Below are 6526 nucleotides of genomic sequence, written 5' to 3' on the forward strand. Positions count from 1 at the left end.
TGTCCATTATCCCTTCAAGTGCATCCCACCGTGCAGGCAGGCACGGCAGGACTATTTCTTCTTTAGCAAATAAACTGAGACCGAGACAGAGTTAAGGGGCTTGCTCAGGTCATAACTGGACTCTCCCCTTTGCTTCACTCATAGCGGCCTCGATTTGACCTGAAGAAAAGCAATCAGAAGGAAGACATTTGCGCTGTCCACAGAGACTTGAAGTATATCCTGGAGAACAGACTTGTGGAAGGGGTATGGGGGGAGGGATGGAGTGGGAGTTTGGGATTAGCAGATGCATATTACTATATAGAGGATGGATAAACAACAAGGTCCTACTGTAGAGCACAGGGAACTATATTCAATATCCTGTGATAAGTCATAAGGGAAACGAATATAAAAAAAGAATATATATGTATAACTGAGGCACTTTGCTGTACAGCAGAAATTAATGCAACATTGTAAATCAACTATACTTCAATTTTTTTAAAAAGGTACTTGAAGGATGTCCAAGTAAACAGTGAGGAACAGGTGTGTCCTGTGTTCCAAAGGGCATAACCAGTATCAGAAAGGTACACGGCCAAGGCTGACCAACAGAAGGAAAGCATTCTAAAACCTTGATTTGACTAATGATGAACTAAGCTGCTTCATACCCAAGGGAGTTGACTGAAATTTTTAGCATTTAAGTAGATGTTACCTTCAGATCACCCATTAGAAGTCCTACAAATGCAATCGAAGAAAAGCAACTGGGTCTGATCCAAATTTTCAATTTTGTGCAAACGGCAGAACATTTGGAATTCAAGAAGGTTTCCTTCTTTATAGAATCCCATGGAGAACTGAAACAGTTCCTTCCTTTATATGACGATTAATTTGTATTAGCGTAAAACATGCCTACATACATATGCTGGTGTATACTGTTCACTGCCTGAACACACATGTTTGTGACAATAAAGTTGACTGTTTTTCCTTTCATGTTTGTTTTCTATTCTGTTTTTTTATTTTGCGGTGTGTAATTGGAAAAGAGGGGGCAAGCACAAACGATTTAAGAAAAAACTAAGGAAATTTTTAATGAAAGACTTTTATCTGTTTCATTTTGTCTTTATGTATTTTTCTGACATCATCAGATGTTTTGCCAGCTGAAAACATGCTCTTTTGTGGACCACAGCTCAGAGCTCTTAAGGCAGGTAGGGTCTCAGGTCTCACCCATCACCTAAAACCTGTAGTTTCATGGTTTGATCAGCAAAGATTCCTTTCCAACTTATAAAGTAGTGATTCTCAAAATATGTCCACAGCCCACCTATAGGCAAAGAATGCCTTCCTGAAAAGCTGAGAACTAATCCTTTCTTTAGTCATTATGGGCAAATGATGCATATGTATGTAGATACTCTCTTGCATTAAGACCGAGGACAAATCACCAGTAATCTAATGAGAGGAAATGAAGAGTTACTTCAATGGAAATTCACTAATTAAAGTTCCCACATTTCTAGAGTGTCCTGAAGATGCTGCTTCAGCATTTAACTAAAAATTCTGGGTGTCAAGTCATGTTTGACTTGCTTTAGAGTTTAGGCAAATGGTAAGGATTCCACCATTTTTCAAAAACGAGGCCCTATTATGAGTGGTTCAATTGCCGCTATTTTTGCTTTTAAATGATCACATTTCACTTAATTATAAATTTATTTATGGGGACTTTTTTAACTCTACAGTGGTTAGTGATTTGAAGTCGCATTAAAAATATTCTTAGCATATAATTTTCCAACCTGGACAGGATGAATTTAGTTCTTACAGGCTGTATCTACTGGCCTCACTGTGAAAATAGTTGAATATTTCATCGCTCGCCCCACAGAAACAAAGACAAACACATCAACACTTTGTTATTATCAGGGAAATCCTTTTCTTCTGGAAAATGGAGATGTGCGAATGGGTGAACTGTGTTGAACGTTTTGAGAACAGCTCTCTAGGCTACACCCAACCCTCCCAACCTGCCCCAGCCTGCCCCCAGGTTTACACTGAAACTTAGTGAAGACTCTCATATGTCCCCGTTCTCCGTGATTCTGTAGAAATGAGGGTAAAGTCATAGCACAGTGGAGGATGGTTTTACCATCCATTTCACATCGCACACCGGTGCGTAAGCCTTGCCCGGTGCCAGGTCACCCACCTGCGATGCCCAGCAGTGCTGAAGGATGCTGTACGAAGATGTTGGCACATTGTGACACCGTGTTCCCTTGCTTTTCCAAAAGCAGCGAGCCAGGATGACAACGTCCACGTCCTAGTTCCAGGAACCCATCACTGTGTTCCCTTCCCTCCCAAAGGGCTATTAAGGTTGAAAAATGCAATTAAGATGACTAATCAGTTGAACTTAAAATAGGGAGATTATTATAGGGTTATCTGGAGGGGCTCAGTGTAATCATAAGGGTTTTTAAAAGTGGAGGAAGGAGACAAGAGGAGAGAGTAGGAAGGAGCTGTGACCATAGAGACAGAACCAGAGTGATGAGATGTAAAAAAACAAAAACAGAAAAACCCAATGGGCATTGCTGAGAAGATAGAGGATGGGGTTACAAGCCAGGGAGCGTGGCGGCCACTAGAGGCTGGAAAGAGCAAGGACACGCATTCCCCACGGGCGCCTCCAGGGAGGAACCAGCCCTGCCTGGACCCGGACCTCAGCCCGGGGAGACCCAGGTCTGACTTCTGACCTGCAGGGCTGTAAGATACTAACCTTGTGTTGCTCTCAGCCACTAAGTCTGTGGTGATTTGTTACAGCAGCCATGGGAAGCTAATGTAGGCACTGGCCGTGGGAAGTATTGTTTACTGAGACCCTTGGTAGACAAAGGGCTTGCAAAACAGGAACAAAAACACAGGGAAAGATGGAGCAAATTTTATCAAGATTACCTGGATTTTTTTAAATAAGGAAAGTTTGTGTGCACTGAATTAATCCCTTTGTACTCTACTCCTCTATTTCCTCCCTGGCTAGGAAAAGTCACCTCTGCATGTGTGTGTGTGTGTGTGTGTGTGTGTGTGCGCACGTGTGTGTGTTCACACATACCCTCAACTAGCACACATGTATTTAGAGCAGTCTATGAACACGAAACTGGAGTCAAGGAATTTTTTTAAAACAAAAGATAAGACTGACCCCCTCCTCAGAAAGTTCATAGTTTAAGGAAGGAGGAAAAGTGATGTGCATGATAAGTACCGCAGTGCGAAGGCAACTGGGGTGTATCACAGCATGACACGCCTGGGGAGTGCCGCAGTATGATATGGCTGGTGAGTTTAATTTAATTTGAATTTACGTTAAAACTTCTACACACCAAGGTTAAATTTAAAAATTTTACACCATAAGAAAAAATCAAAGACAAAGCTAAACTAATAAAAATATTTGCAATTTTTATCCCAGAACTTCTCAAAAAATCACCTGAATAAAACAAAAACTAAGCACCCCATAGATAGTTACACAAATGACACAAACCATTGTTACAAGAAAAAAAAAATCAAAGCGTCCTTTAATGTATTAAAAGGTGCTCAACCTCACTCATAACCTCATAATGAGAGACACGAAAACGGGCATTTTTCACCTATAGACATTTCTAGAAAGCTTAATCGTACGTTCGGTTGGAGGCTGAGACATCATCGTGAGCATCGCTGGCGGGAACTTCAGTCTGGACCCTCGTGAAGGGAAGATTCACACCATCGGGCGGAATTTCGAACACGGATGCTCTGTGACCCAGAAATCAATTTCTAGGAAGTTACTTTGCAGATATACTTGCCAGGGTTATTTATGGCAGGATTTTTGGTAACAGTAAAGCGTTAGAAAAACCACCCAAAAGTCCATAAATAGGGGACTAGTTAAAATGAGTATGATGTCTCCATATAACGATGTGTGCAGCTGTAAGGAAGAGCGGAGAGGTCTCCGTGGAGTGATGCTTCGGGATCGCCAAGGGAGTAAACTAATAGTAAAAGAAGCCACGCTCAGAAATGCGCACACTATGAAAACTCTTGTTTTAAAAAAGAAAGAAAACTATAAACATGGTTTTTATTTTCTTTTCTCTGCATTCATAAACACCGGAAGCATATAAGCGAGTAGTGATAGACTTTTCCTGGGGTGATGGGGAGGGGGCATGAGGAGGAGGGGGGAAAATGGAGCAGGAGAGAGGTCCCTCAGTGTTTCTCTTTTTATATATTTTTAAACCATGTGAATATGTTACTTTTTCAAAAATTTACTAAGTAGTTTTTTTAATACAGGCGAAACAAGTTTCTCTAGCTCTCATGTGAACCATGCAACCTCTGTAAAGATGGCGCACTCTGTAGCTCTGCTCCTTCCCTGGTGATCGTGTTAGTAAGAGCAGTGTCCACGGAGCACGTGTTGTGTACCAGGCAGGGGGCCCAGCAGTCTGTGTTATGCCACTTCCTCCATGGTTAGATTAGTTTAGATTAGATTAGAATGCCCATTTCACAGGGGAACATACTGAGGCCTGGAAAGGCTGAGAGATGGCCCCAAGCTCACAGAGAGTTAACACAGAGCAGGTGTTCAGACCCAGCTCCCCGTCACTCCAAGGCCTCATCCGCAGGCTGCCGTGGTGCCCCACCTTCCCCCCGATCCCTGGTGCAGTGGGACCCTCCACCAAGGGGGTTTACTGTGCTTTGAGGACGAGTGATCCCCAGAGAAGGTGGCATCAAGGAGACACGGGGCGGTGGGGTGTTTGGGAGATCCACACTCGATCAGCTCCTCTGGAACATTCTAGGTGACGTTTGAGGTTGTTTTTGTGAAAATTAGCAGAAACCCATCTCAGAAAGGCTATTTCTCCCCGGCATGTTGCCGCCAGCCTGGGCTCCTTGGAAACTGTTCTGTGTCCCCAAGCATTTGCGGATCACAGAGGACAACAGTCTGCCAGGCAGGGCGGGCGTGTTCAATAACCCACATGGGAGTGCCCCAGGGCTGCCAGAACAAAGTTACACCAACGGGGGCTTCAAACCACAGAACTTGATTCTACCCTGGTTCTGGCGTCCAGGAGTCTGAAATCAAGGTGTCAGCAGGGCACTGAGCCCTCCAAGACTCTAGGTGGGAGCCTTCCCCCCTCTTCCAGCCTCTAGTGGTCGTGGTGCTCCTTGCCTTATAGACGCATCTCGCCACCCTCCGCCTCATGGTCCCGTGGCGTTCTCCCCGCGTGACTCTGTCCTCACGTGGTGTTTCTTCTTCCAAGGACACCAGTTGTATTAGGTTAGTACCCACCCGACTCTATTATGACCTCAGCTTATCTCATTACGCCTGCAATGACCCTATTCCAGATAAGGTCACAGTCACAGGTAACCAGATTTAGGATGTGAACATATCTTTTTGGGGCAACACTATTCAAGCCATAATAATAGAACATAATCAGGGAGCGGGAAGTTCTGTGCAGCTGTCTTAGACAAGAGTCTGTGAAACTGAGTCATTAAGTTACTGCTTTACTACCTGTAATGCTAATTTTCAAGAACATATAGATTGGGTGAGGCATTGGACAAGAAACCTTCCATCATGCAACTGGCGGGCAAGGATTCAAATTTTCCCCACAAAAGCTGAAAAGAAACTGAACTACAGTTTTGAATCCAATGGCCAGTATAAAGCAGAGACTCAGGGGAACCAGTAAATCACGAGGGAGAGAGGCTCGGTCGCCCAGCTAGGGGCGGGAAGGCCACCAGGGCATGTGTCCCCCCAGGCCGCTGAGACTCCTGGGAGACCACATTTTCTAAGGAAACTGAAAGGCAAGGGTGAACTTGATGGTCACAAGGACTCTGCGGGGAGTCTGGCCTTGGACACACACCCTGGCATAACCCACGGTCACACAGTTGGGTCTTAGAGAAAAAAATGCTTCAGTAGAAACTGCAAGAGCTCTGCCAGGAAAGGGTCTGTAAATGCGGGGGACAAACAGCCCAGCGTTGGAGGCCTTCTAAGGAGACTTTGGCTCGTGGAGGCCTCAGGACCTCGGGCTGGTGCCTGGTGGGAGACCTTTTGTGGATACAGCCTACGCTGGTTGCTATTTAGAATCTCTGACAAAGGGCAGCTGTTTTAAGGTCGACAGCGCCTCTTCAGCTTCACCAGATCCCTCCTCGACTAGAAGTTGCTGGTGAGACCCATGAATGCCCAGCTGAGACAAGGAACCCCCCCTCTCACGCACAGCGGTCCGCCCGTCTGCCCTCTCCCCCTTCGGCAGACGTCGTACAGGGGGCTCGTGCAGGAGCGGGCAGCCAGGAGGGACGCGGAAACAGAGGACGGGGGAGAATGCTCTCCCAGTGTCCCCAGTGGAAGCTGGTAGCTCTTTTCCTGTGGATAGGACATTTATCAATGACATGGTTTGTTTCTGGTGTCATCAGGGTGATGCCTCACCCAGCCCATCGTGAGCCTTTCCTGACTCTGTCTGTCCGAGAGGGTGCCTTGCTTTGTGAGTTCCAAGAAAGGGACTTGCCAAAACTGTCTTGAAACAACTCCTCTGTAAGTTTTCTTTGTGTGGCGTCAATGTATCAAACCCCCCGTGCATGTTCTCCGGCCTCAGAATCAGGCTTAAAAGGA

The sequence above is a fragment of the Balaenoptera musculus genome, chromosome 18 (assembly GCF_009873245.2).
Source record: "Balaenoptera musculus isolate JJ_BM4_2016_0621 chromosome 18, mBalMus1.pri.v3, whole genome shotgun sequence".
In the NCBI taxonomy this organism is placed as follows: domain Eukaryota; kingdom Metazoa; phylum Chordata; class Mammalia; order Artiodactyla; family Balaenopteridae; genus Balaenoptera; species Balaenoptera musculus.